Here is a 26,096-nt window from a genome sequence, read left to right as displayed (position 1 = left end):
TACACATTTGTATTTTCCATGATTTCCCCTTTCCCCCCTTTCTGATAATCAGACTACTCCTTATCTTGTCTTTTGAAGCCATTCTCATGAACCACAATTCCTCTAAGATTTCTGTGGCTGTCAAATGGCACTTGTATTTCTTTCAGTCCCATGGAATGTAATTCCCAAGGTCCAGAGACTTGAATTCATAAAAACCAAACAGACGAATTTCTACCAAATCTTGTCTCTTGAGAAAATTAAAACAAACCATAGCAATTGTCACTCCAAGCTGTCAACTGCCTAAGAGATTCAGGGATCCATGGTCAGTAATTATTTGTTACTTTGCTGAGCATCTGGTCTGGCCAACTCTCAGAAGTGGTAGGTGGCATCAGTTCGCCTAGCTGGTGACAGCCTCGTCACCTGCCCAATGTCCCCATCTCAACCATGTGTTCTGTGTATTCTCTTTATCTCATCATGGTGATTACAACTGCTCTGCATTTATGGAAAAAATGCTGGAGAAAAAAGTGATTTCTTGTTGCTATGATGGAAATAAGAAAGGCCTAATAAAAGATGGTATTCCTGAATTTAAAAGTTTAAACAGGTCTTAAATTTAAAAAATTCAAATGTCTCATGAATGCCAGTGAACTCATGCACTTTGGTGGCATAATGGCTTCTTGAAATATTGATTTGTATTGTGCTTTCTGTATTTCTCTTCTTCCTTCATTCCAAGAAGGTAGCTGGGCCATCAGTTGGTTGAAGCTATGTCAGAATAAGTTTGTTTCATATCTTCTGGAAAAAGCTGAGCTTGTTGAAAAGTTTATACTAGGAGTTAGACAAAATCAGGGAGGAAAGAGAAAGAGATTTTGCCCAGGCAGAAAAGGGTTAAGATTTGATGGGTCCATGACGCCCTTTACCAAGGGAAATGGCAAGACCACAAGAAGATATGGCTTCTAGCCTCACTGTATTCCGTAGCAACAGAGAACACCTGGCTTCTATGGACCATGTGGGGTGAACAGAGAAAATAACAAAAAATCCTGTGGCCTGAAGATTAGGTATTTTGGTAGACATTGCTAAATTCCATCAATATCTACTTCACTCATCCTTTCTGGATACACAAGTCAATTCTCCGTATCTGCCAGTCCCCTTCCACTTAAGCAGAGCCAAGTGCCCGAGTCTGGCTGAAGTAATGTATACCACTTTTAGGCCTGACCCTTAAAGATGTCCTCATGATCTCTCCATTACCACCTTAAATCACTTTCTGGTCTGAGTGGCAGGAAGCAAAGGATTGCAAAGCCCAGAGAATGATTGGAAGCTCCCATGATGGAAAGATTCCCTGAGTTACCACTTGACAAGAGCTGTCCAGCATGGCTACCTGACCAGGAATATCCATGATGGACTTCATGAGAGTAAGAGACAAACCTCTTATGTTAAGAAACTGTGATCTGGAGTTTTTTTACACAATAACTAGCTTTAATTGCCCTGTCTAATTCAGATGTCTAACCCCTCTCTCCTATGCAACACATGCCTCCCAGAGGCTTATATCTGAAATAGAGCAGGAGACCCAAGTAAGTGCTGTGATAGAGCTGTTCGCTGTCTCAGCGGGATCCTGAGAGTTGCCTTGCACTTGATTTAAAGGAGATACAATACTTTGAAACAAGATTTGACGTTGCAGGCTAAGAGTTTTATCTCATTTCTCCATCTGAACTCCTTTTTCCTTCTGGAAGAGACACAAATGGAGGAATCTGGCCTCCCCAACAGACAAGATTCTCCAGCACACACCTAACAGTGATTCTTCCTGCCAAGGCAGGCATCAGCTTTCTGGTCCCCCACTTTAATTTCCAGCCCTTCTCAGCCCTTCCAGGGTTCTAAGGCATGTGCCTTAGAGGTCTGGAGAGCAAAGAGTTATGTTTTTTTTTTTCTTTTGAGCCTTTTGCTTCTTTGGTCAGTTAATTAGATCAAACTTTCAACTCGAGGCTGCTCTGCTTGTCTCGAGCCTGCACTATCACCTGAAATACTATTCGCCACACACACGCTTTTGACAGCAAGAGCTGCTCAAAAGCCTCTCCAGGCCTCTATTCCAGGAATAATCCAAGGAAAGGGTTGCTACCTGTAAAAGCTGTGAGTGCTGAAGGCCTCCCTGTCCGCTGCTTCAAAAGAACAACTACCCTCAGTCTGCCTTTATTTTGCATTATCGCTCTTCTTTTTCAATGAAAAATGCCTGCTCTCTATTCATTATAAAGAATAAAGAGCTTTTCAAGTGTGAGTTGCTCAACCCAGAAGGGAACAGAGCTATTTTTAAGAGGGTTTCAACTCAGAGCTGTTCCGCAGGCCAGCCTGCCAGCAGAAGAGGTCTTCCAGGGAGGCCGAAGGCAATAGCAGCCTCTCCTCAGGAGGGGATATTCAGGAAGGAAGCTCCTGGGGCAGAAACATTCTAGCTCCCTGGCCCACAGACAGCCCTGGTGCCTTCACACCTGGCTCCTCCAGGCAGAACCTCACAAGGGGGTCGGGGGAGTATTTTTTATTCTCACCCATTTGGGGTTTGCCTGCTGCCTTAGGTTTCTCACATCGACTTCCTCCAAATAGGAAACAATCTGCTTGATTCTCATCCAGGAGCACAGAGAGGAGGGGGGCCGCCTTTATGTCCTCTCCTATCTTCGTCAAGCCATATGCAACTGGCAGCCACCACACTTCTCTCAGTGGGAAGAGGATAATCAGAGCTGGATTCCTGAATGAAAGGAGGAACATGCAGAGTTGCCTGCCACTCGTCCAATGGCAGTGGAATCCTTGTGGCCTGAGTCAGTCTGGAGCTCATCTGAAGCCCGTGCCCTTTAGGGATGGGGATGGACTCTCAGATTCTTAGTTAGAGGGACCTAGGTTCAAACATCGCCTCTTGGGCTCCTGTTCTCTTAGGGTAAACAAGGAGAACACTACCATCTTCTCAGAGGCGCTGTGGGGAGGGTTACCCATCCCGCAGTGGCACACGTATGTTCATCATGGATTTGGGGGCTGGAAAGATATGCTAATTTCTTTGAAGAACAGAAAATGGTGCTGCTGGATGACAGAAGAGATATTGACAATTTTATAGGAACTAATGATTCAGGAGGATTGAAATGGTTTTCTATTCTCCCATTATATTAGGCTTCTCCAACAGAGAGAAGGGGCAGGGAATTAAAACTATTCCATTGTTCTGGTAGCTTTGGGGAGTAAAAGACATGTGTGTATCCTAAATGATGAGAGGGGACAAAAACGTCACCTGGTTTCATACAAAGAATGGTTAAAAGAAATAGAGAAATGTTTTTCATTATAATATACCTTGCACCATGGAGGTACAGAAGTTATAGAGGTCATCTTCAGTAAATTTTTTTTAGGAAAAAATAATAGCCAAGAAAATATAGTCTGATTGGACCTAAGGGCAAAGATAATGCAAATATATACAGGTATAAGGTTATACTGTTAGATAGATGGGGCAACCAATCAGGCTCTGAGCTTCCAGTAGGCCAAAGCAGAAAGGGAAATATTATGTTACCAAATGTATATCTTTCATGAGGAACCCCCTACTGCTACCAGTTCCTCATCCTTTTTTATCATAAGATTCATGAGCATGGATAATTATCTTCAGGAAGAGAATACTTGGGGAGTTACACTACGGCCTCTTTCAAGTATTTGATGGGCTGCCAAGTACAAAAAGGAAAGATTGCTTTGGGTAATTCCAAACCACAAAACTAGAATCAATGAGTGTAAGTTAAAGGGAACAGATTTTGGTTAAAAATAAAGAACTTTCTAACAATTAGAGTTGTCCATAAATGGAATGAGCTGTCTGGCAAAGAAGTGAGCTCCCTGTTACTGGAAGTGATCAAACAGAGGCTGGCTAACCATCTGCTAAGGATAAAAAGGATTTGTACATAATGAGAGAATTATGCAACAACATAATACAAGGCTCTTCATGACAGTTTTATTTATAATAGTGGGAAAGAAAATAGAATCAACCTAAATGTCCATCAGTAGGGGATTAGATTATTATGGTACTCTCATATGATTTATTATATTTTTACAGATTTTACAGATGTTAAACATCAATAAAATGATGACATGGGAAATGTTCATAATCTGTTACCAAGTGAAAAAACCCCAAGCTATAATAGCATATATATTGTGATGTCATTTTGTAAAAAACTATCTGTGTGTGGAAGAATAACACTAAAAAGTCCATACATGAAAACATTAATAATGATTACCATTAGTGTTTGAATTATGGGAGATTCTCCTCTTCTGAGCTTCTCAGGGCTTTCCAAGTTTTCTACATTGAGCACTTTTATGTGGAGTGGGGGGAAGTAAAAAGAAAAACCTCCAAAATCTCTTATTCACTGGTAGCTTCAACTAGATGATACCTACAGTTTTTCAAACCTAAGAGTCTATGATTTTTATTTTAAGTTTAGGTTGATTGTTTCTCTCACAAAATAACTTGTCTTTAATTAAGATTTTAGTCAGTTATAAACACTCTCCCACCAAAAAAATATTGGCTTAAATCATAACGTTTTGGGTATAATCGAATATATTTCTGACTGCTATGGCCATTTTCATCTGAAGTCTCTTTTGAAAATATATGGGATATAAATTTAAATGTCTATACAGGAGAGTAGAAAGAGCTTATGAATTGGAGTCAGACACTGCTGGGTCTCAAATTTTGGTTTTACTACATACCAGACTTCGTTTCCTCAACTTTAATATGGGGTAATAGTAATAGCTAAGATTTGTACAAGATTCACTGTGTGGCAGACACTGTTTAAGTGCTTTACATGCAGTGGAATCCTCAATAAAGTCCCTTGAGATGAATTCTATTTTCCTATTTTTCAGATGATAAAACTAAGGCACAGAGAATTTCCGTATCTTGCCAAGATCAGACAGCTCTAAGAGGTGGAGGAAAAATTCACCCTCAGGTAGTCTAAACATTAGGAACTCGGGTTAACAACTATACAATACTGCCTTAGAGAGTTGTGGAAGGATTAGTTAAATTAACACACATAAAATGCCTAGCAGAAAAGCAGACAGTCAGCGTGTTAAGTTTCTCCCTAAACTTTTCCATAGCTATTTGGCCCCAAAAGAATTTTGATTATCTTCTCCAAGAATGCATTCAATGAATACACTGGAGAAATGTTGGCTGTATGGTAGGTAGTCTTACAAGTTCATTATCAATGGCATTCATGTCAAAGTCAGAGATATTAGAAATCATGTCCCACAGGATTCATTCTGGGACTGATTCTTTAATATTTCATCAATGATTTACATGGATAGAACAGAAAATAAGCTCCTAAAGCTGACAGATGATACATGCTGTTAGCAGATGACACCCATCGTCAGTTAGGAGGGCTAGCATCCAGGACAGGATTAGAATTCCAAATGGTCTGGCAAGATGGAGAAGAGGTGGAGGCAAAAAGAATGAACTTCATTAGCAACTAGCACGGAGTAATACATTTATTAAGAGGGAAAACATTATACCAGCATAGCAAGGGCCGCAGCTAACAATGAATAATTGTTGCTGGAAAGAGTTAATGGTTAAAGTTGCTCATAAACTGGAAATGAGACAGAAAAGTCAAGTCTGATTCTGGAAATGTACTGAAAAAAATAAGACTTTGTTGGAGTAAATCAATTTTCCCATTATATACCATGTTTGAAACACTCTTTTCAGTCCTGTGTTTTTTTCCCCTCAATATTGTTCTGGACTTATTGGAAAAGGCATACAAAAAGTAAAAGAAATATTTATAATTACAAAATACAACCTGAGGGAATAGTGAAGGAACTGAGATCTTTTCATTGAAGAAGACCTGTCAATTGCTGACAATTCATTTCAGAAATGCTACTGAGCAACATCTATATGCCAGCCTTTGTGCTGGGTGCTGGGAGACACCCAGATCTGGTTTTTGTCCTTGAGAAGCTCAAAGACAAGAGGATAATCACTCTTAGGTTAATAAAAACTGTTATTTAACTCTGCTATTTGTGTCATTCCTGGCTAGCTCCTATGCATCTCTTTCTTTCATCTCTCCTTCTTTCCCTCATTTCCTCTTCTTTTCCTTCCCTTCCCCAGATGTTAGGTCAGTGGTTGGAGCCCACCACATGGCAGGTTAGCTAGGTATATTTAGTAGGGTCCCATCTGAGACTTTGCCAGGATACTAAGCTCTTTTCTTCTTCCGTTTTCAAAATATTTCTATAAACATCTTTGACCCTTCATAACTTCCAATAACATTTCAGGCAATGAAGCAAGGCTAGGAGAGAGAAAAGTGGGTTCCCAGATGCAAAACAGATCAGTTTGGTTGGAGAGAATGCTAAAGTAGGTATATTATGACTTTTATAATATTAAAGAATTTGAACTTCCTCTTATTGATGACAGAAAGTCAGTGACGTTTTGTGAGAAAGGTAGTGACAAGATCAACTTGGGTTTTAGAAGAGTGATCTGATTGTGGTAGACAGAATGGGTTATTAGAGGACAGACTGGAGGAAGAGTCTTGTTAGAAGGTGGTTATTAAGCTATAAAAAATGACCAGAATTAGGCAGCAAAGTTAAAAGAGGCAGAAGATACGCGGATGTGAGAGACACTGTAAAAGAAAAATCAATAAGATTTGATGCCTAAGTAAATATGAACATCAAAGGAAGGAGGGGAATTGAAAACAACCCATAGACAGTAGACAAGGAGTTTGGAAATACAAATGTCATTAACCAAATGGGGCAGTGGGAAGGTCGAGACATTGGTGGTAAGGGAATCATAATAGGTTTAGGGCCAGACAGGTTGTCTTTTTGTTGATGGGACATATAAATAAAAACCATGTATCCAATGGGGAACTAGGAATAGATTTTCTAGATCATTCTCACAGAGGTAATAGTGTGTTCTGGAAACCTCCACCTGTATGTCCTGCTGATACATCACACTCTGCATGCCTAAGATTGAACTCCATTGTCACTCACAAACATGAAACTTAATTTGTGGTTCTCCTCCAGGTTAATCATGCTTTTAAACACCCAGGCTAGCAAACTAAGAGTCATCTCTGGCACCTTCCTCTCCCACCCTTCCCACTCCCACAAGCAACTAGCCACTAAAACAATCAATTTTAATAGGAAAATATGTTGTATATCAATTCCTAGTGCCATAGTTAATGCTTACATGATATGCCCTCTTAACTATCACACAGTTTTATAACAGGTTTTCTAGCCACACGAGTCTGTATTTTTCCACTGGCTACAAAATGAAATTCAAAGTCTTCCAGGGATGAACATACTTGTCCAATATAATCACTGAGTATGTCTATACATACCCAACCTGAAAAAAACCCACAAGTTTCCCTGCTTTTGTTTAATGATGCCAGGCATTTCTATGTGTGCCTTTATTGACGATTTTCCATTGTTTTGGAATAACACTTTCTACTCAAGGAGAATATCTTTCAAGTTCTGAGTCCTGTGCTAGTCCTATTATGAGGGCTTCTCTGACCTCCCATTGCTTGTCCTCTTCACTCATGTTGTTTTCTTTGAAAGCAAAAGCCTGAACCAGGGAGGTGGAAGTAGACATGGGAAGAAGCAAAGTATGTAATAAAAGTCTAAGCAAAGGATTGTGGGGGAAGATGGACACAGAGAAGGGAGAAGTTCAAGATAAAATGACAGTCTTGGCCAGGCCTGGTTAGCTGGAGAGAATTACCTTGTCTCCCTTGACAAAAGGGAAGGAAGGAGGGAAGGAAGGAAGGAAGGAAGGAAGGAAGGAAGGAAGGAAGGAAGGAAGAGGAAAAAGAGAAAGGAAAGGGAAGGGACAAGAAAGGAAAGGAAGAGAAAGGAGGGGAAGGAAAAGAACAAAAGAAAAAGAAAAAGATTAATTTGGCTTTGAGCATGTTTGGGTTGAGAGATTAGCAATAAACCTAAATTGAGCTGATAATTAAAAAGCCTTTCAGAAATGAAAAGTGTGGTTGCAGCTAGAGAAAAATATTTGGAATTTACACACAAAGGGATGATACCAGATGTGTGGGGAATAAAGGAATAGAAGAGTCTTTTAGGGAAAAGGTTGGTCTGAGGATAGATTATAAACATGTTGCCAGAGTTCCAGTCCAAAATGACAACTTAGGAAGACCCTCAACTACTCACTTCTTCTGTGGACACACCAAATCTACACCTGTTTATAAAGCAATTCCTCCTGAAGAAGATAGAAAAAAAAAAAAAAAACCCCACATAGAGAATGGCAAGAGAGATGGAGACAGGGTAATAAAGAGAAACCCCACTTGCACACATGGTGAACTATAGTCAGGAGGGATATACTTAGGGACTGTCAGCAGATTCATCTCTGCTGGGGCACATAAAAAAAAAAAAGCCATGGCAACTAGAATATAGAGGATCCATCTCTAGAAACCTGACAAACAGTAGGAGAGCTACTGAAATTCTTTCCAGGTCAGAGGAGCTGATGAGTGCCACAGTTTACATTTGCCCTCTACCTTGACTGTGCGGACAGGAGCAGAGTACTGGGCACCAGAGCTGGCCTGCCACCTCAGCAGGACCCCAGGCCCCTAGCCCACACCAGCCCCAAATGCCCTAGGGCACAAGAAAAAAAGGTATAGTTTAAAAGAACAACTAGAACACAGAAGAACTAACCTTAGAGCCCTGCCAAATAGTAAGGGAGCTGCTGGAACTCTGGTCAGATGGGCTTGGAAGTGACATGGTTTATATCCCCCTTCCACCACTTCAGCTCCAGATGACTGGCCAGATCACCTCTAGAACAGAGAACCTCAGGACCCCATGGCCTCAGCTCTATCTGCCTTGCCAGGGCACTCGCTGCACAGAGTGCTTCAGGACCCCCTGGTCCACACGCCACCTTAGCTCCAGATTCTTTCCACTAGGGAGCCCCTGCATGGAGCACCTGGCTTATACATGCCTCAGCTTCAGCTGCCCTGCCAGGTCCCTTCTGCATGGAGCACCCTGCAATACCTCAGTTTGCACCTACTTCAATGTCAGCTGTCAGCCCAGGGTGCCCTCAATACAGACATCCTTGGCCTGTGCCCACTTCAGCTCCAGTCATCCCACCAGGGCAGCCTCAGCACAGAATGCCCCACGATCCCCAGCACATGCCAGCCACAGCTCCAGCCAGCCAGCCAAAGTCACCAGGCACACATAGTTTACATAAGGGACAACCATATACAAGATTATTTCTTCAAGTTTAGGAGAAGTAGCTGTCCCATTCATAGAAACAAACACAGAAAGTCAAGCAAGATGAGGAGACAGAGGAATATGCTCCAAGTAAAAGAAAAAGACAAAACCTCAGAAAAAAGAACTAAACAGAACAGTGATAAGCAATCTACATGATAGAGTTCAAAGGAATGGTCATGAAGGTACTCTTCAGACTAGAGAGAAAAGTGAGTGAAGTCAGTGAGAACTTCAACAAAGAGATAGAAAATATAAGAAAGAACCAATTAGAGTTGAAGGATACAATGACTGAAATTAAAAAGTACATTAGAGGGAATCAATAGCAGAGTAGAGGGTACAGAAGAACAGACCAGCAGTCTGGAAGATAGGGTACTGGAAACCACTCAGGCTGAACAGCAAAAAGAAAAAAGAATTTTAAAAAATGAGCATAGGTTAAAGGATGTCGTAGACAACAGCAAATGAACAAACACTTACATTATAGGGGATCCCAGAAGGAGAAGAAAGTAAGAGGGCAGAAAAATTATTTGAAGAAATAATACATGAAAACTTCCATACTTCCATAATCTAGAGAAAGAAGTAGACATCCAGGTTCAGGAAGCATAGAGAGCTCCAAAGAATATGAACCCAAGGAGATCCACACCATGACACATAATAATTAAAATGTCAAAGATTCAAGATAAAAATGCTGATTCCTTACCTAGAACTATAAAATTAAAAGGTCTGAGTAGGCATGAGATCTGTATTAAACAACAAGCCCTTTGTGTGACTCTATGCTTAATAAAGTTTTTAAAGAGCTATTTGGTATTCTAATGATGGATTTTAAATTCCTTAAGGTTGCTTGATGCATACATCAAGTGTGTGTATGTATGGTGGGGGTGGGGAGTGATGGATGGGGTAGGAGTGCTGAAGTTTGACAGACCTGGTAATCTGGGAATTGGTTATGAAAACGACAGTTTTCTTGAGGTTGGAGAGTGTGGCGATCAAATAGGATGACAGAGAGAAGGTACATGAACAGGCAATGGTGACTAAGTGCTCTTAAGTGTATGAGTGCTTGTTGGCTATGTTTCACTGCATAAGTCCCTCTGTGAAATAAACCCTGTTATGGTGATCCTTTTCAAAAACTATTGTGAGAAATAAACCAGATAATAATATGTTTATAAACATTTATAAACAAACATATAATGTAAAATATGTATTTACATTTGACCAATTCCTAAAAGATGAAAGTTGATATTTTTAAGAGTGTGGTATCATTTTAAAGCCAAAATATGACAGGACTCATTGTTTTGGATAATTTTTATCACTGCCAATCACTCTTAAACCAAATATATAACTTTAACTTAACAAGCTATAACTACCAGGTTAAACAACTTTAATAAACTAGCAGTTTATCTAATTTCTTAAATTTGTTAGATTCAGGATATATTAGTCCTAGAACTTCTCTCTTCAGAAAGATAAACAAACATTAAAATAGACAATATATAGTGTAAGCTTTCTACTCTATAAAACTTTGCCACCAGTTGTGAGCTTATGTATAAAGAGAATATTTATAAGGAAAAGAAAAGAAAAAGAAATGTGACTGTCACCCTCAAAAATTTATTCTTGTCCTTAGTGATTCCCTCCCTCTCATCCCTCTTCATCCTCCACTTGATTCCAGGTGATCACTGAACCTGCTTTAGTTATTGTAGATTAGCTTGCATTTTCTAGAATTTATATAAGTGGAATCATATGCTATGTATGTCCTCTTGTTTTCATCTGACTTCTTTCACTCAGCATATTATTTTAAGATTTATGGATGCTCTATTGTTTGTAAATAATTGATCCATTTTTATGGTTGAGTTGTATTCCATTGTGTGACTATACATTTATGTTAATCCATTCACCTATTGATGGACATGTTGATTGTTTTCAGGTTTTGGCTATTAGAAATTAAACTGCATTAACACACACACACACACACACACACACACACACACACAAAACATGTGACTAGTTTCTAAGACGAGAGGAGGTATGAGTAGCAAAAGAGCCAGACAAAGATTGACCACTGAGGTAAAATTACATATTTAATTTTTCCAAAAAAAGAACTTTTCTTTGTCTTTAACATGTTAGGAAACTTCCAGTTTCTGAGACATCGTACTTGTGACTTGAGGAAACTGCCGATCCTATGCTCAGTTGGGTCCCTTTTGATTACAAGTTGTGAAAGTTCATCATTTTTCTTTCAAAAGAGGTATTCTATTTTTATATGAGGGTATCTAATCAAAACCAACAACAATCAAATATTAGGTCATAGAATTTAAAGAGAAGTGGGTTAGTAGGGGCTGTTCACATGATCTAATAACATATTGGGAGTGAGGCAGGGGGCTGGAATAAAATGTGTTAAAATGGATTCAATTTGACCAAATTACAGCTTTTGAAAGAACTTCTCTTTAGCACAGGGTTTCTTTGTTGTTTTTAGAGGAATTTATTGAAATAAAATATTATAAAAATAAATGTTTGTTGTAAAATGAATCTAAACAATCCATAAATAAAGAAGTAAATATGAAAGCCCAATCACAATAAGTAAGTTGACCTATACCCTTATAAAATTTCATCTTATATATACATATACAATCATATATATTTTTTTCTACATGTGACTTGTCCAACTTCCACCATCTCATTTCCCTTAAAACTAACAACCTATAGCATTAAAAATTATACTTAAAAAGGTTACATTTCTACAAGACATACACACATCATATTTCACATGTATTATATTCTGACCCTTACTCTGGTGGTTAGAAATAGGCAGGGTAGGATTATTGGTGCCGTTTTATAGGCAGTGTCAGTCATGCAAAGTCTCAAAGCCACTTGTGCTGAAGAAGTTGTGACTGGACTTGGGTCCTCTATACCAAACAATATGTTTCTTTGCTACATCACAGTGTTCCCCACAGTGGGATTTCCACATCTGAGTCTTTCCACCCTCAGCTAAAGTGTTCTATAGCGTATGTCAGATCAAAACCTGGATTATGATATAATTTTGAACATCATCATGTAGTTGCCTAGTAGTTTTCTTTAGATAGGAAAAGAGTGGCCTTCCAAGTTTGATCTACCAAGTATCTGAATTACGTCTTTAAGTGATGACAATGGATGGTACAATGAAAATTCTACAGGACCCTACACTGATGTTTCTACATATAATCTACTTTATCTGTAAATATTTCTGGCAATGGGCGCCTCCACTACTGAACAATGTGCTGGTGGGGCATCTGGGTGGCTCAGTCGGTTAAGCGTCTGACTTTGGCTCAGATCATGATCTTGCGGTTTGTGGGTTTGGGCTCTGCATTGGGCTCTGTGGTGAGAGCTAGCTCAGAGCCTGGAGCCTGCTTCAGATTCTGTGTCTCCCTCTCTCTCTGACCCTCCCCTGCTCACACTGTCTCTCTCTCTCTCTCAGAAATAAAAACATTTAAAAAAATTAAAACGACAAACAAACAATGTGCTGGTAAAACAAAAAGCAAAATAAGACAAAACAAGACAGCAGGTCCAAAGTGGAGGCACTTATACTAAGTCCCACAACACCCACTGAGACTTAACCATAGTTTCTTCTCTCCCTGATATGGAATCTGAAACCTTTCAATCAGGAATTATCTGATCAGCACTGGTTAGGGTAGTCTGCCTGATAAAGCCCCATCCCCTAAAGGAAAGTAACCTTGCAATAACCAACCCACTTTTTTGCCTAGTAAAATAGATCTACTCCCTTCCACCTGTAAGTCTATCATTTTTTAAGATTATTTGTTTTTATTTTGAGAGAGAGAGAGAATCCCAAGCAGGTCTGCACTATTAGCTCAGAACCTGATTAAAGGCTCAAACTCATGAACCATGATATCATTAAAAGTCTATCATTTTGTATAGCACCTTGGAGCCCTATTCCGTCTGCTAGATTGAATGCTGCCTGATTTGAATTTACTCTTGACCAAATAAACTCTTAACATTTTTCACATGCCTAAGTTTATCTTTTAACAGTTCTAGTGAAGGGAAATGGGCGGGAGAGATGCAAGAGGTAGTACAGAGGAAAAAGCACTACTATATTTCATTTATGGGAAACATTTTTTTCCCATATCTTACTACTTAGACATAGGTATTCATCTTACAAATCCATGGATCTTTGATTTGGTGAAGAACACTAAACAGAGACTCTTGAAAACTAGATTCTTGTCTACATTCTGATATTTCCCCATTTGGGAAGGCCATTTAATCCCCCAGTGTTGTGAACAAGAGGTGACATATGTAATGCTCACTAAAGGCTACACAGCAGTTGCTCTTAATAATAACTAACATTTATGGAGGGTTTACCCTGTTCCAGTTACCGTTCTTAGCACATTGAGAGGATTTTCTCATTTTAATGCTCATGGCAAACCTCTTAGGAAACTCCTATAAATATCCCAGTTTTATAGATGAGCAAAGTGAGATTTAAAAAGTTCAAATGAATGTAGCTATAGGTGAAAACTGGTAAGTGGCAGAGCTGGGAGTTGAAGAAGGAAATACAAGGCCAGAGGCTCCCCCACTAACCCCAATTCTATTGACCTACTTGCTAGCTATGATTTCACCTCATCATCTTTTGATTTTCCTTCTTCCTATTCCATTTCTCCACAGGTTTACTAGCTGATCTTGATTATTATAGACTCAGATGCCTTCAGGATTATAAATGTAGAAAGAACTGGTGAAAGATGGTAAATGTTAGGGATGGTAAACAATATGATTCTGAGCCTGCCTGCCTGCATGAGCGCGTACACACACACACACACATACGTTAAACAATGCATCAAATTAAACTGAAAACCAAACCAAACAACCGTGGACTAGCTTTTTAAAAAGTAATACAAATTAAATTTATTAGGGATCCTTGGAGTGTCCAAAAAAAAAAGAATGTGTTGATTTCAGCTACCAGTATGGGAACTCCCATTAAGTCTCCAAGTAATAATATCTATTCCAGATGCGATATAGCAACACCTACAAACACTTCAGTAAACCTAAGGAGAGAAGGTGACTCAGAATGGATCTATAATTCTATACTTTCCTAAAGAGGAGGTCTCCAAAATGACATTTTCATTGAGCACTTCCTATCAAATAACAGGTACTTTCTTTCTTTTGTTTCATGCATCTTCACCTTACACCATTTCTAAGGAGGAGGACTAGAAGGTCCTATCTTTTTGATTACCCTATCAAGTCTCTAGGGAGTGAATAACTTGCCCAAGGCTTTCAAAGCCTTAGCTTTTCCAGTACACTCATGGAGCCAGAGGTGGATGTATCATTAAGCCAATGAAGACTCTCAGTTCTTTCCAAAGCCCTGAATCTGTTTTTATTCCTAGTTTTATGTTCTCTTTCTTTAAAAGAGCTCTCCAAACTATTTAAACATTATGCTCCCCCGAAATACAGATCCATGCTGCAGAGGAGTCAAAAGGCTGTGCTAACCGCTATCTTGAACAAGTCATCCTCTGATTCCAGCTCCCTCCCAGTAGAAGAGAAAGCCACAAACCACACAATCTCTGGCCAGCCCCAGTACTGTGGGAATTTATACATCCTGTGCTTCTCCTGGGAGAAGGATCTAACTCTCTACTGGTTCACCATGCAGAGACACTTGGAGGACAATGTTGACTATATTCTTGCAGCTTTGGTTGCCAAGTTGCCCCTAGCCTGCAGGAAATGAGATGCCAAAAGGAAGGGGAGTGGATCTCTTCCAGACCTCTACAGCTCTCCGATTATACTAAACCAGTAGCAAAAACCCTCTTTAGCATTTGAAAGGGAAGGCAATTGTATTACTAAGCCTCACTCTACCGCCTCCAGACTTTTCTCAGCCAGAGAACAAAGGGAAAAAAGCAAACACCACTTCACACTCTTATTCATTGGAGGTTAAAAGAGACCTCCCACTATACAAAAGTCCTTCTAAAGGTCAGTTTGGGAGTGTATTGAGGAGGGCACTGGCTGGGGAACAAAATGTTTACCATCACTCTCAGGCGGCTGCTTCTGTTTTTCTTTCAGCACGTGCACGGGGTACATCTGTCAGAATTGGACGTTTTCATCCCCAGTTAGCTTGCTGGTGGTCAAATTATACTTCCTTGGCCCTCCTCAGGTTTTTTCAGATTCTTAATTCCAGTTGAACTAAGAAAGCAGAGCCACCCTGGGCCAGGACAACTCCCTGGGGATGGGTTATTCATTCATATTCATTGAGTCAACAACTACTCATTGAGTACATAACATGTGTCAAGCACTGTGCTAGGTGCCAGAAGGATGCAACAACGCAAGAGCTGATGAAATTGCCTTAGAGCTTCCATTCAGTGAGGAAATCCTGACATTAAACAATAAAACACACACACCATTTTTTAAGTACAACTGTGAAAAATGTCTGAAGGAGCACAGTGTGCAAACAGAGAGGTTAACATGAGAGTGGCTGACCTCACAAGGGCTAAGAGAGGGGGGCTTCTTTGAGGAAGTGCGTGGGAGTTAGCTATGTGCCAGGGCTGTTGAGATCATGCTGGGTATTGCAAGCAAAAAGTCTCTGACTTGGGAAAAAGATGGCTGGGCACAGGAATTGGAAGACTAATGTGGCTGGAGCTCAGAGGGCAAGCCAGAATGCAGCTGGAAATTAGGCAGGAGGGGAATGTCCATAAAGCTTTTATTCTGTAGGCTTTTGCCTTCTGTCTCCAAGGCAACCGTGAGGAGGGGGATCTTGGGGGGGGGGTTAGTCACAGGATTTAATAAGGGAAATGACTTATGAGGTTTGTAGTGTCAAGAAAGAGTTTTAGGGAGCAGGAGACTGATCCAGGGAAACCAGTTAATAAGCTATATCAAAAGTCAACATGAGACGTTCTCAAATTTTAATGAATTGCTTGGGAATCTTGTTACAAGGCAGATTCTGATCCAGGAGGTCTGGGGTGGGGACTAACACTTGCATTTATAACCCAGGTGCATGGTGCTGGTCTGTAGATATACCACAAAATTTCTACTAGCAGTTTTATTATTTTAAAAGTTTATTTATTTACTTTGAGAGAGAGATAAAGCTTGCAAGAGTGGAGGAGGGGCAGAGAGAGAGAATCCCAAGCAGGCTCTGTGCTATCAGTGCAGAGCTGGATGTGGGTCTCCTCTCATACCAGTAAGATCATGACCTGAGCCTGTATCAAAAGTCAGATGCTCAACAGACTGAGCCACCCAGGTGCCTCTCTACTAGCAGTTTTAGATTAAGGTGTTCACAGTGCAGATGAAGAAAAGCAAACTTGAGAGCTATTGTGTGAGAAGTGTCACAAGTCTCTGACTTGGGCAACTTTAGTGGAAGGGAGTTGTATTCTTGGAGATGGGCTGCACCAGAAAAGAAGGAGCAAGGTGAAAAGCTCAGTTTTAGACAAGTTGAGTTTGATATGTCTTAGGAATCTCCAAAGAGGCTATGTTACATATGAAGCTGAAGCTCAAGAAAGAAGAGGAAGCTGGAGATACAAATTTAGGAATTACTAATATGTAGATGGTATATGAAACCATGAGAATGGATGCTGTCAGCATAGGGAGAGGGTATACAGCAGGGGTCACAAACTCAATTTCGATCTGCTGGCCATCTGTTAGTCCTCTCTTAATTATTTTGGGAAGAAAAGAGTCACAAGGTGAAGCAGGTATTTAACAACAGAGTAAAGAGGAGAAACCAGCAAAAAAAGTCTGAGAAGAAAATGTCAAAGATGAAAGAAAAACCAAGTTGCTAACTAACAGCTATTGTCTTTCTTTTTTTGCTGACAAACGGATTTGAGACATGGAGATGGCTTGGAATTAAAAAGATAAACCCTCTCTGTGAGTCCCAGTGACTGAGTTGTGGTTGATCTAAACCAGACCTAATCTCATTCTGCCAGAAGATTGGACCAATTGTGGGCTCTGACCAATGAGAAAAATTGGCAAAGGGTGTGGTGAGTGGGGAATTCATGGAAGGCATTTTTCCTTCCTTTATTTTAAAAAAGAACAAAAACGGGAAGAGCTTCATGCTTGGTGCCACTGTGCAGCCCCCACCCTCCTTACTGCTGTGAACCCAGACATGCTGTCAGAGCAATGTCAGGCATCCTAGGGCTGAGAGGAGATGAAATGGGGGTGATAACTTAACAGCAGAAGATAGTGAAATTAAAAACAAAAAGTGTCCATGTTGCCAATGATATAGCTGAGCTGCTTAGCTGCTCTGCAACCAACCACCTCCTTCTACTGTTTTTGGTAAGTGAGACAATAAATACTCGTACTACTTAAGCCACACGTAGCTGATTCTGTCACTTGCAGCTAATGCATTTCCAGCTGTTGTTAATTAGTGCGTATGGTGTAGTGACATTGTGTTGTGTAGACCTGGAGTTAGATAGACATGGTTCAGATAGATACAATGTTTAACTTTGGACATTTTGTGTGTTTCCTCATCTGCAAAATAGAGATAATTATAGTATCTATCCCAAGAACTCTCCTTGATGGGAGTGTAAATTAGCAAAGCTACTTTGTAATTTGGTAGGATTTACTAAAACTGAAGATACATGAAGCCTAAGGCCCTGACATTCTCCTTCTAGGTAAATCTAGAGAGACTCTTGCCCAATGCATTGAGGGACATATACAAAATTATTCATTGAAGTGCTTTTTGTAATAGAAAAGAAATAACAACAGTCTAGATATCTATCAGGGAGAAAAAAACATAGATAAGCTATAATATATCAATATGATAGTATACCATGGAGCAGTTTAAACAGATGAACTAGCTCTCTCTATATATATCAACATGGATGGATCTCAGAAACATAATGCTGAATAAAAAAAGCAAATTGCAGAGTTAGACATGCAGTATGATCCATTTATATATATTTTAAAAGCAGACACTACACTACATATTTTTGTGGATCTGTAAGTCTATAGAGAATATATTGGAACAGCATACATTCGATACACTCAGGAATTAGGGATAAAGAAGATAAGACAAAATAGGGGTCATGTCTAGACAGATGATTATATCATGTCAGTAACAGAAAAGAATGAGTGACTGAATCAATTCAATTCTGTGCCTCTGCAGTTCAACCTTAGAAACAAAATAAAACAAAACAAAACATAGTATCACTCTTCTAGAATTAAATGACATCATAGATCAGTGGCTTATGGTAAGGGCTTAACAAATGGCGCTCATCATTATTATTATGTCCACTTGCTGTCTCTGCCTTTTTTGCTTTCTATAGGCTCTTTCCATTACAAAAATTTTAGATGAGGAGTATGGTTGCATACTATACTCTGGGCCTAAATTTCCAATTCCTATTTATCGTCTGGAGGGCTATAACAGCAAAAGGCTTGCTTTGGGCCAGTTCTTGATGTGCATTAAGATTACTCTAATGGGTTAAAAAAAAGTGCCAGAAGGCCCACCCAGTGGCAACCCCAACCTACTAATGTGCCAAATAACCACAAAGAGGGGAACTCCTTGCTGTTGTGACTCCTTGCATTTTGCATACATAGCTTATTTAATCAGAACTAGATTGAGCAAAACAAGAAATGTACTGATGCATATGAAAATTGGAAATTTCAAGAAAAGAATTGGCTTAAACTTTTTCAACTGAATTAGGGGACTTTCACTGCCTTGTACCTACATACAGCTGCTATTTCCACAGCTGAGATTTCTGTTGCTTGCAGTGTTCACTTTCAGATTCCAGTTTTTGAACCAGCCCTGCAAGCAACTGGAAGAAGCTCTGAATCATCTAGGTAGGTGAAAGGAGGAAGGTAGCGGAAGCATACTCAATAGCTCACAGAATTAAAGAAAATGCTGAGAGCCACATGTTGGAAAGAAAGGGAAGGAGGAAGGTATAGGATCTCACTAAGGAGTAGATTCTCTTTCTTTAGTCGTGCTATGGGAATAGTACAGCTCCACCTACCTAGAGTCACTCTGTCACTCTTCCTGAAGAAAGAGTCTGATTGGATCAGTTTGAGATGGAGCGCCTTGTGGTTGACAGTCCTATTAAGACTCCATAGAACTGGGAAGGACTAGTCCTCCCAAAGACAACCTGCTTCCAATACAAGGGGAAGGATGTTAGCTAGCAAAAATGACAAGTGTCTACTATATTGTTAAATATAGTTTGCATCTAATTAGGAATTTCAAAGGTCATAGATGGAAAGATAAGATATTGCAACTTTACTACCAGTGTGTTTAATGACTTGTGTAACTAACTTCACAATGCTTTCTCTTCTCTCTTTCATATTGGCAAAGTGGGGTTCATGACACATACTCCTTTCTTAGATCACCAGATGTAAGTCTCAATAAATTAATAATTAACTCTGAACTGGAAAGGGTCTCAGATCTCTTAAGGTATTGATTCTTAACCTTGCTGTGGTTGCACCTTAAAATAACCTGGAACACTATTTTAGAATTGCACACACCCAGATAGCCTGATTTCATTGGTTCTGGGAGGGAGAATTTGGGCATCAGTCCGTCCTTCCTTCCTTCCTTCCTTCCTTCCTTCCTTGCCATTAGTATATTCAAACAGTTCCTAGGTCACATCCAGGAGTGACTCAGTCACTTGGTGGCTCCATATGCCTGTCCATCTCCAGGTGCCATCATAGCAAACATGGTAAGTCAAGTGCTCCTGGGCTCCTGCCTCACCATCCTGTCCCAGCCTCACATGTACCTGAAGATGCTTGTTCAGGTGGAATATGAGCCTCTTCTTCCAAAAATAGGATGAAATATTTGGGGGCAGCAAGTACATCAGTTTTCTGTCTGTTTTATCACGCTCAGCACATTGGGTGCATTGATGGGAAGTGTGGGTTGTTCACAGGCTCTAAGACTCCAAGACTGTGTTCAAGAGTCCTTGGAACTGTGGTCTATGGTAAAGTTTTACAGGATTTAGGCCCTGGAAATGAACAGAAATAAGTCTCACCCTTCTTTGACCAAGTTATGAATGAGACAACTCAAGAGAGATGATGGTTTGTTCTGCTGCTACCTTCATCACACATCCCTTTCACATGATCACTCTGAGATCTATGGTACAATTCATTGGGCAGAGAATCCAACTACTATGGACTTTGTGACTTCATAGTAGCCATTTACTGTGAAGAGGGCATCCTAGGATTTTTGTGGATTTTATACCTCAACTCCTAGGTGACATCATTTCTTTGTGGCTTTATAACTCACTTCCCTACCTTGTTACCTATGCACTAGACAGTAGGATGTCCACCATGAATGAAATGAAGAGTTATTCCCAGGCTGTCATAGAATTTTTTATGAGTATGTTGATCTATTCCATTGTGCTTGTCTCTAATCTTCTGAATGTCAACAACTATGGGTTTGCTTGGATTCCCTCCTCACTCCCTAGTATATGCTTCTTGGATAGATTGCTGTACATGCTGCAAAAAGAGGGAAATATAAGTTGATGAAACAGCTTGTTTTTCCAGAGGGTACCCTTTGGGAAGATTTATTGTTATGACATGAGAATGTTAATTTGAAGATGTGGGGCAGGGACAGTGACATTTCTATAGTCCCAGATACAAAGAATTATGAGAGAGAACATTGATTTCTATACAGTATGACATGCTCTTTAAAATAATCATTTAATCTTAGGAAATAAACTAAAAGTTCCCAGGTCATTCTAATATGCAACCAAGGTTGAGAAGTCCTGGGATAGACTTAGAGATAATTTGTTCTCACTCCACTGTCCTCCTATGGAAAGTCCCTTTGTATCTCTGAAAGATGACTGTCAGCTTGTTTTAATGATTCCTGTGAGGGGGAGTATCTTAGTCTGCCCAGGCTGTGATAACAAAACACTGTTGGCTAGGTGGCTCAACAGAAATTTATTTTCTCACAGGTCTGGGAACTGAGAAGCCCAAGATCAAGTGTCTAGCAGGTACCAGTTCCTGGTGAGAGCCTCTTTCTGACTTGCAAATAGCTGCCTCTTTGCTGTGTCCCTTCCACAGAGAAATGGGAGCAAGCTCTCTGATGCCTCTTCTTATAAGGACACTAATCCTATTGAATCAGGGCCCACCCTTATATAACTTCATTTAAGCATAATTACTTCAATAAAGGCTCTGCAAATACAGTCACATTGGGGTTTGAGGTTTCCACATGTGAATCTGGGGTCAGGGGAAACACATTTAGTTCCCATCAATGAGGTCACAGCTAATTGGGTGGTAGGGTGACTCAAGTTGTTAGAAAGCTCTTCAAGCACAAGCCTATCTCTTCCTAAATTTTTCCTGCCTCTTCAGGCTTAATTCTGCAGAAAGGGTTAAGAGAACTGGGAGGCAACTAACACAAGAACAACTATTTTTGCATGCATTATAATCTCTGGAGCCTCAGGAGAAAACTGTGAGCAAGGTATCAGTATCCCCAGTTTACAGATCAGAAGACTGATACAAGAGAGGATGAATCATCTGCCTAAATTCATAAAGCTGATACGTGGCAAAATGAAAAATTCACATCCAAGCCTTTCTGCCTCCTAAGCCTGTGCTCTTTCTAGCACTGTGCTGAAGTGACTTCTCCTACACAACAGTCCCTTGGACATATGAAGGTAAAGTTGACTGACTCCTGAGAACATGTCTTGTTCATCCAAATGCTGTTTGCACTATTGCTTGTTTTTGCTTTTCTCTTTCTTTCTCCCCTTTATTTCATCCTTCTATTACCTACTCTTTGTCCTAGCTCTGATTTACTTCTTTCACCTCATAATCTTATTTTTCCTCAGTGTGTTTCCTGGGATTCCTTTCATTTTACAAACTGTAGTATGAACCAAACATTAGCATGTGTAAGAATCATGCAGAAATATTCTGATTCACTAGGTGAAATGGGGCCCAAAGATGTGCACCATGGTTTGTCTATAATGTGCTTATAATTTTTTTTCTACCTGCTCTCCTTACCCTCTTTTTTGCAACAGCATTTCTCTTTCTTTTTTAGGAAGGGCATTTAGCCCACTCTGTGTGGGTCTCTCAATCATGTGGTCACATGTAATCCACCATAGGAATGGAGTCAGAACAGCATGTCAGAATGTGTACAACATTTCTCTGGACACAGTGATTGGTCTGCTTGTCATTCAGCAGCTGATCCATGAAGGGCCAGTCAGACTCCTTTTTTCAAGATTGCCATGTATGCAGGAAAAGAGTTCTTTTCCTTGGTATTGCTGACTGTTGGTGATGCTGATGGCCATCTTTGTTCTCACACAGATGGGGTCTACCTGGGAGTGAAGTGAACATGAAGGGAAAGAGAAAGTGAAGATGAAGAGCAAGAGGGACCAGTCTCGACGGCATTGCATCTAGATTTGCTGAAGGCTGTTTCTCCTGTAGGTTGCCCATTCCCTTGAGTCAATAAATACTGTTTGTTTTAAACTTGTTACAGTTGAGTTTTACACTCTTGCAACCACACTTAAGCTATAAAGCATGTCCATTTTAGGGGCGCCTGGGTGGCTCAATCACTTAAGCATCCGACTTCAGCTCAGGTCATGATCTCATGGCTTGTGAGTTCAAATCCTGCATCAGGCTCTCTCCTCTCAGCAGAGAGCCTGGTTTGGATTCTCTGTCTCTCTGTCCATCTGTGTCTCTCTCTGCCTCCCCTGCCCCCTCCACCCAGCTTGCATTCTCTCTCTCCTCTCAAAAAATAAACATTAAAAAAAATGTCCATTTTGTCCAACACTGCAATCAATATCTGCTCACAAAATAGATACAGAAAGAGTTCTTACTGTACATTTACTTTCCTGGGTTTCCAAAGTGGCTGAAATACCACAACTCTTGTTGGGACTTCATGGAGAAACTGCTTTGGAATCTGTCTTTGATTCCTGGGCTGCAGTAAATACCAAGTTGGGAATAGTGATTAAGTATCCACGGTTTGGGTTGGGCAGAAATGGGTTCAAATTATGGCTTTACAATTTGCTACTAAGATGCAAATTCTCTGAGGCTCATTTTTTTCCCATTTGTAAAATGAGGGTAACACTATTTATGAAGCAATTATCACTTTGGTCTGATCCATTCCTCCTGGTCACTCTTTTACTCCCCGCCCCCCCCCCCCCACCCCATAACTGAATATGATCCTCTGGCTCATAGTGGATGTTTGTCTCAGGCAGGACCGACAATAATACCTTTGTTCCAGCAGAATCAAATTCAACTCTGCTTGGAATTCAAATTGTTAGTGAAAACCCACATAAGTAGAAGGCAGTGTAGGTAGAGTCATCTGATGAGAGGGTCATAGACTGAGAAGAGAACCGAGAGAAGAGAACCAAGTGCCTCAGAGTGTTGTCCTTTCTGTCTTTCCTAACCCTGTTTGTGCAGCTTTTCTGATTCATGAGCCAGTCCAGAGGGCTTCTCATAAATCTTTCTTTGGTTATGTGTGATATAACCAAAGAGCCTCAATGGATTAATCCACCTCAAAAGTGAGCTCTGAGGAATGCCTTGGTGGCTTAGTTGGTTAAGTGTCCATCTATTGATTTTGCCTCAGGTCATGAACTCATGGTTCATGAGATCGAGCTCCACGTAGGGCTCTGTGCTGACAGTGCAGAGCCTGTTTGGGATTCTCTCTCTCTCTCCCTCTGTCTCTGCCTCTCCCCTGCTCATGCACACATACATACTCTCTCTCAAAATAAATAAATAAACTAAAAAAATAAAGTTAGCTCTGAGAATTAAATAAGATAATATATGTGAGGTAATTCGCTCAGTACTGGAGATTTAATAAATGGTTAATAAATGTTAACCAGTACTCCAGCTTGACTTCCTAATGGGTGAATCCTACATGGTTAAATAAGTAAATCCCTGCTTATTGCCCAGAAGTCAGCTATGTGGAGTTTCCCATGTGAGAAGCACTTTGACTATGAACTAGAGCCTATATATCAGTGTCTACTCATGACTCCGGTTAGGGTAAGAATTAGATGGAAAGATTCTGATCCAGAAGGTCGGGGGTGGGAAAGTCAAATTTGAAATTACCAATTATTTTCTCTATCCATGGTATCTTAATTCATGTGGTGATTTTCTTCTAATTGGCAGATACACAAAAACTCCCATTGTTTCTCAGTATTGGGTTCTAGAAGCAGATTGGTCTTTGAAAAGATGGAGCTCCACAAATTGATTTCATATATATTACATACTTTAAATCGGTCCCTTAGTAATAGGCTGAATAATGGACCTCAAAGATGCCAGTCCTAATTCCTGGAACCTGTAAATGTTAATTTATAAGGAAAACAGGGTCTTTGCAAATGTGATTTAGTCAAGGATCTTGAGAGATTTTCCTGGATTATATGGGTGGGCCCAATTTGCTACAATGTCCTTATAAGAGAGAGTATACACCCACACAGAGAGGAGAGGGCAGTGTGAAGACAGGCAGAATCGGAGTGATGTGACTGCAAGCCAATACATACTGATAAGTCACCAGAAACTGGAAGAGTCAAGGAAGGGATTCTCCCCTAGAGCCTCCAGAGGGAGTGTGACACTGCTGATGATTGATTTCTGCTTAGTGAAACTGATTTTGGATTTCTGGCCTGCAGAACAGTGAGAAAATATATTTCTGTTGTTTGAAGCCACCAAGTTTGTGATAATTTGTTACAGCAGCTGCAGGAAACAAATACACCATCTTAAATACATTTGTCACATGTATTAAAAATCTGTCTAACCAAAAGCTATAAGAGACAGAAACTTTATTCTATTTACGTAAGTTATATTTGGCACTTTCTATCTTGCAAACTTACCAAAAAGCTGAGAAGAGTTGTTCTTTTTCTTTTTCTATATCCAACGTGGGGCTTGAACTCACAACTCCTTTCCTCTTGGGAGGAAATCAAGAGCATTGCTAAGGACTTCGTTCATTTCTCTCCACTTATGGCAATGATCATTTTAATTTTTCTAGTACTTTAAAAATATTGTACAAATATTTGTTAAAAAATGGAAGAATGTATAGTAAATAGTTCAAGTTCCTCTCTCCACAACTTCCCATTATACTCCCTTCCACACATTTAACCATGGTAAAAGTTTGATGTTCCCTTCCAGTCATTTCTTTAAATGCCTGTGTATTCCATTGGCATGTATGTGCCTGTGTACTTGTACACATAGACACAGAGGCTTTTTGGTTTTTTGTTTTAATCTTATATCAATAATGGGAAAAGTTTAATTGCTGAGTCAAATCAACTCTGTTATTCCAAGATCAGGGCCATGGTTAAAAAATATAGAACACTGACACTCAAGTTGGAGATGTTTGGGTAGATGCTATTTAAGCTTTTGAACCCTTGACTTATTTGAATTCTCCTGGCTCACAGAAGTGATCACCCATCTCTATTAAAAGCCAGCACTCTTTCCTTGCTTGAAGACAATTAAGATGTCTTTCCCTGCATGGCAGAATGTGCCTTCTTCATGATCTGATCCCATTTTTCTTTCTGGTCATTAGGCCTATATCTAGGGTTGACTTTCAACATAATACAGCTGGGGGACATGCTGGGCCTGATAAGGAAGGAAAGAGTCTTTACGTAAAGGTGCTATTATGTAAAGGACCCAATTATAATGTATTGGTAGTAGCTGAGGGAGTATTATAGAAACTGGAGTCGGAGGCCACTCCATCAAGCAGCCTAGAACAATTAGATAAAGGAGAGTTTACTGATTTGTGGACATTTCCCAAAATATAAGACTTAACAGCCTGTCAAAGATCTGAGGAGACAGTGTGAATTCACCACTAGTATGGATCCTAGAAGCATGGAAAAATGGTGGCTGATGCTAGATGAAGGTGAAATGCCAAAATTGGTATGGTAGACAGTAGAGAAAGGGATTAAATGCCCAGGGAAATGGGCATGCTTAAATGGATGTATATGTAAGGCTAAAAAGAGACACCAGATGATTATGTACCTGGAAAGGACTAATGGATACATCATTCTCAAGGTCATAAGGAGGTGCAATAGCATCACTAAAAAGTTCAGTGAGGAAAGTCCTTGATAAGACTGGGTTCACAGTAGGAAAGATTACAGAATTAGGAAAGTGGGACAGTT

The 26,096-nt window shown here is 40.0% G+C and overlaps 1 pseudogene; it reads left to right on the top strand.

Annotated features, from left to right (window-relative positions):
• LOC144229070 (mitochondrial carrier homolog 2 pseudogene) overlaps window positions 1-20,607 on the top strand; it is a 38,009-nt pseudogene extending 17,402 nt beyond the window's left edge.
• The last annotated feature ends 5,489 nt before the right edge of the window (window positions 20,608-26,096 follow it).

The sequence above is a fragment of the Crocuta crocuta genome, unplaced genomic scaffold (assembly GCF_008692635.1).
Source record: "Crocuta crocuta isolate KB4526 unplaced genomic scaffold, BGI_CrCroc_1.0 scaffold153, whole genome shotgun sequence".
In the NCBI taxonomy this organism is placed as follows: Eukaryota; Metazoa; Chordata; class Mammalia; order Carnivora; family Hyaenidae; genus Crocuta; species Crocuta crocuta.
This window is presented reverse-complemented; position numbering and strand designations above follow the sequence as displayed.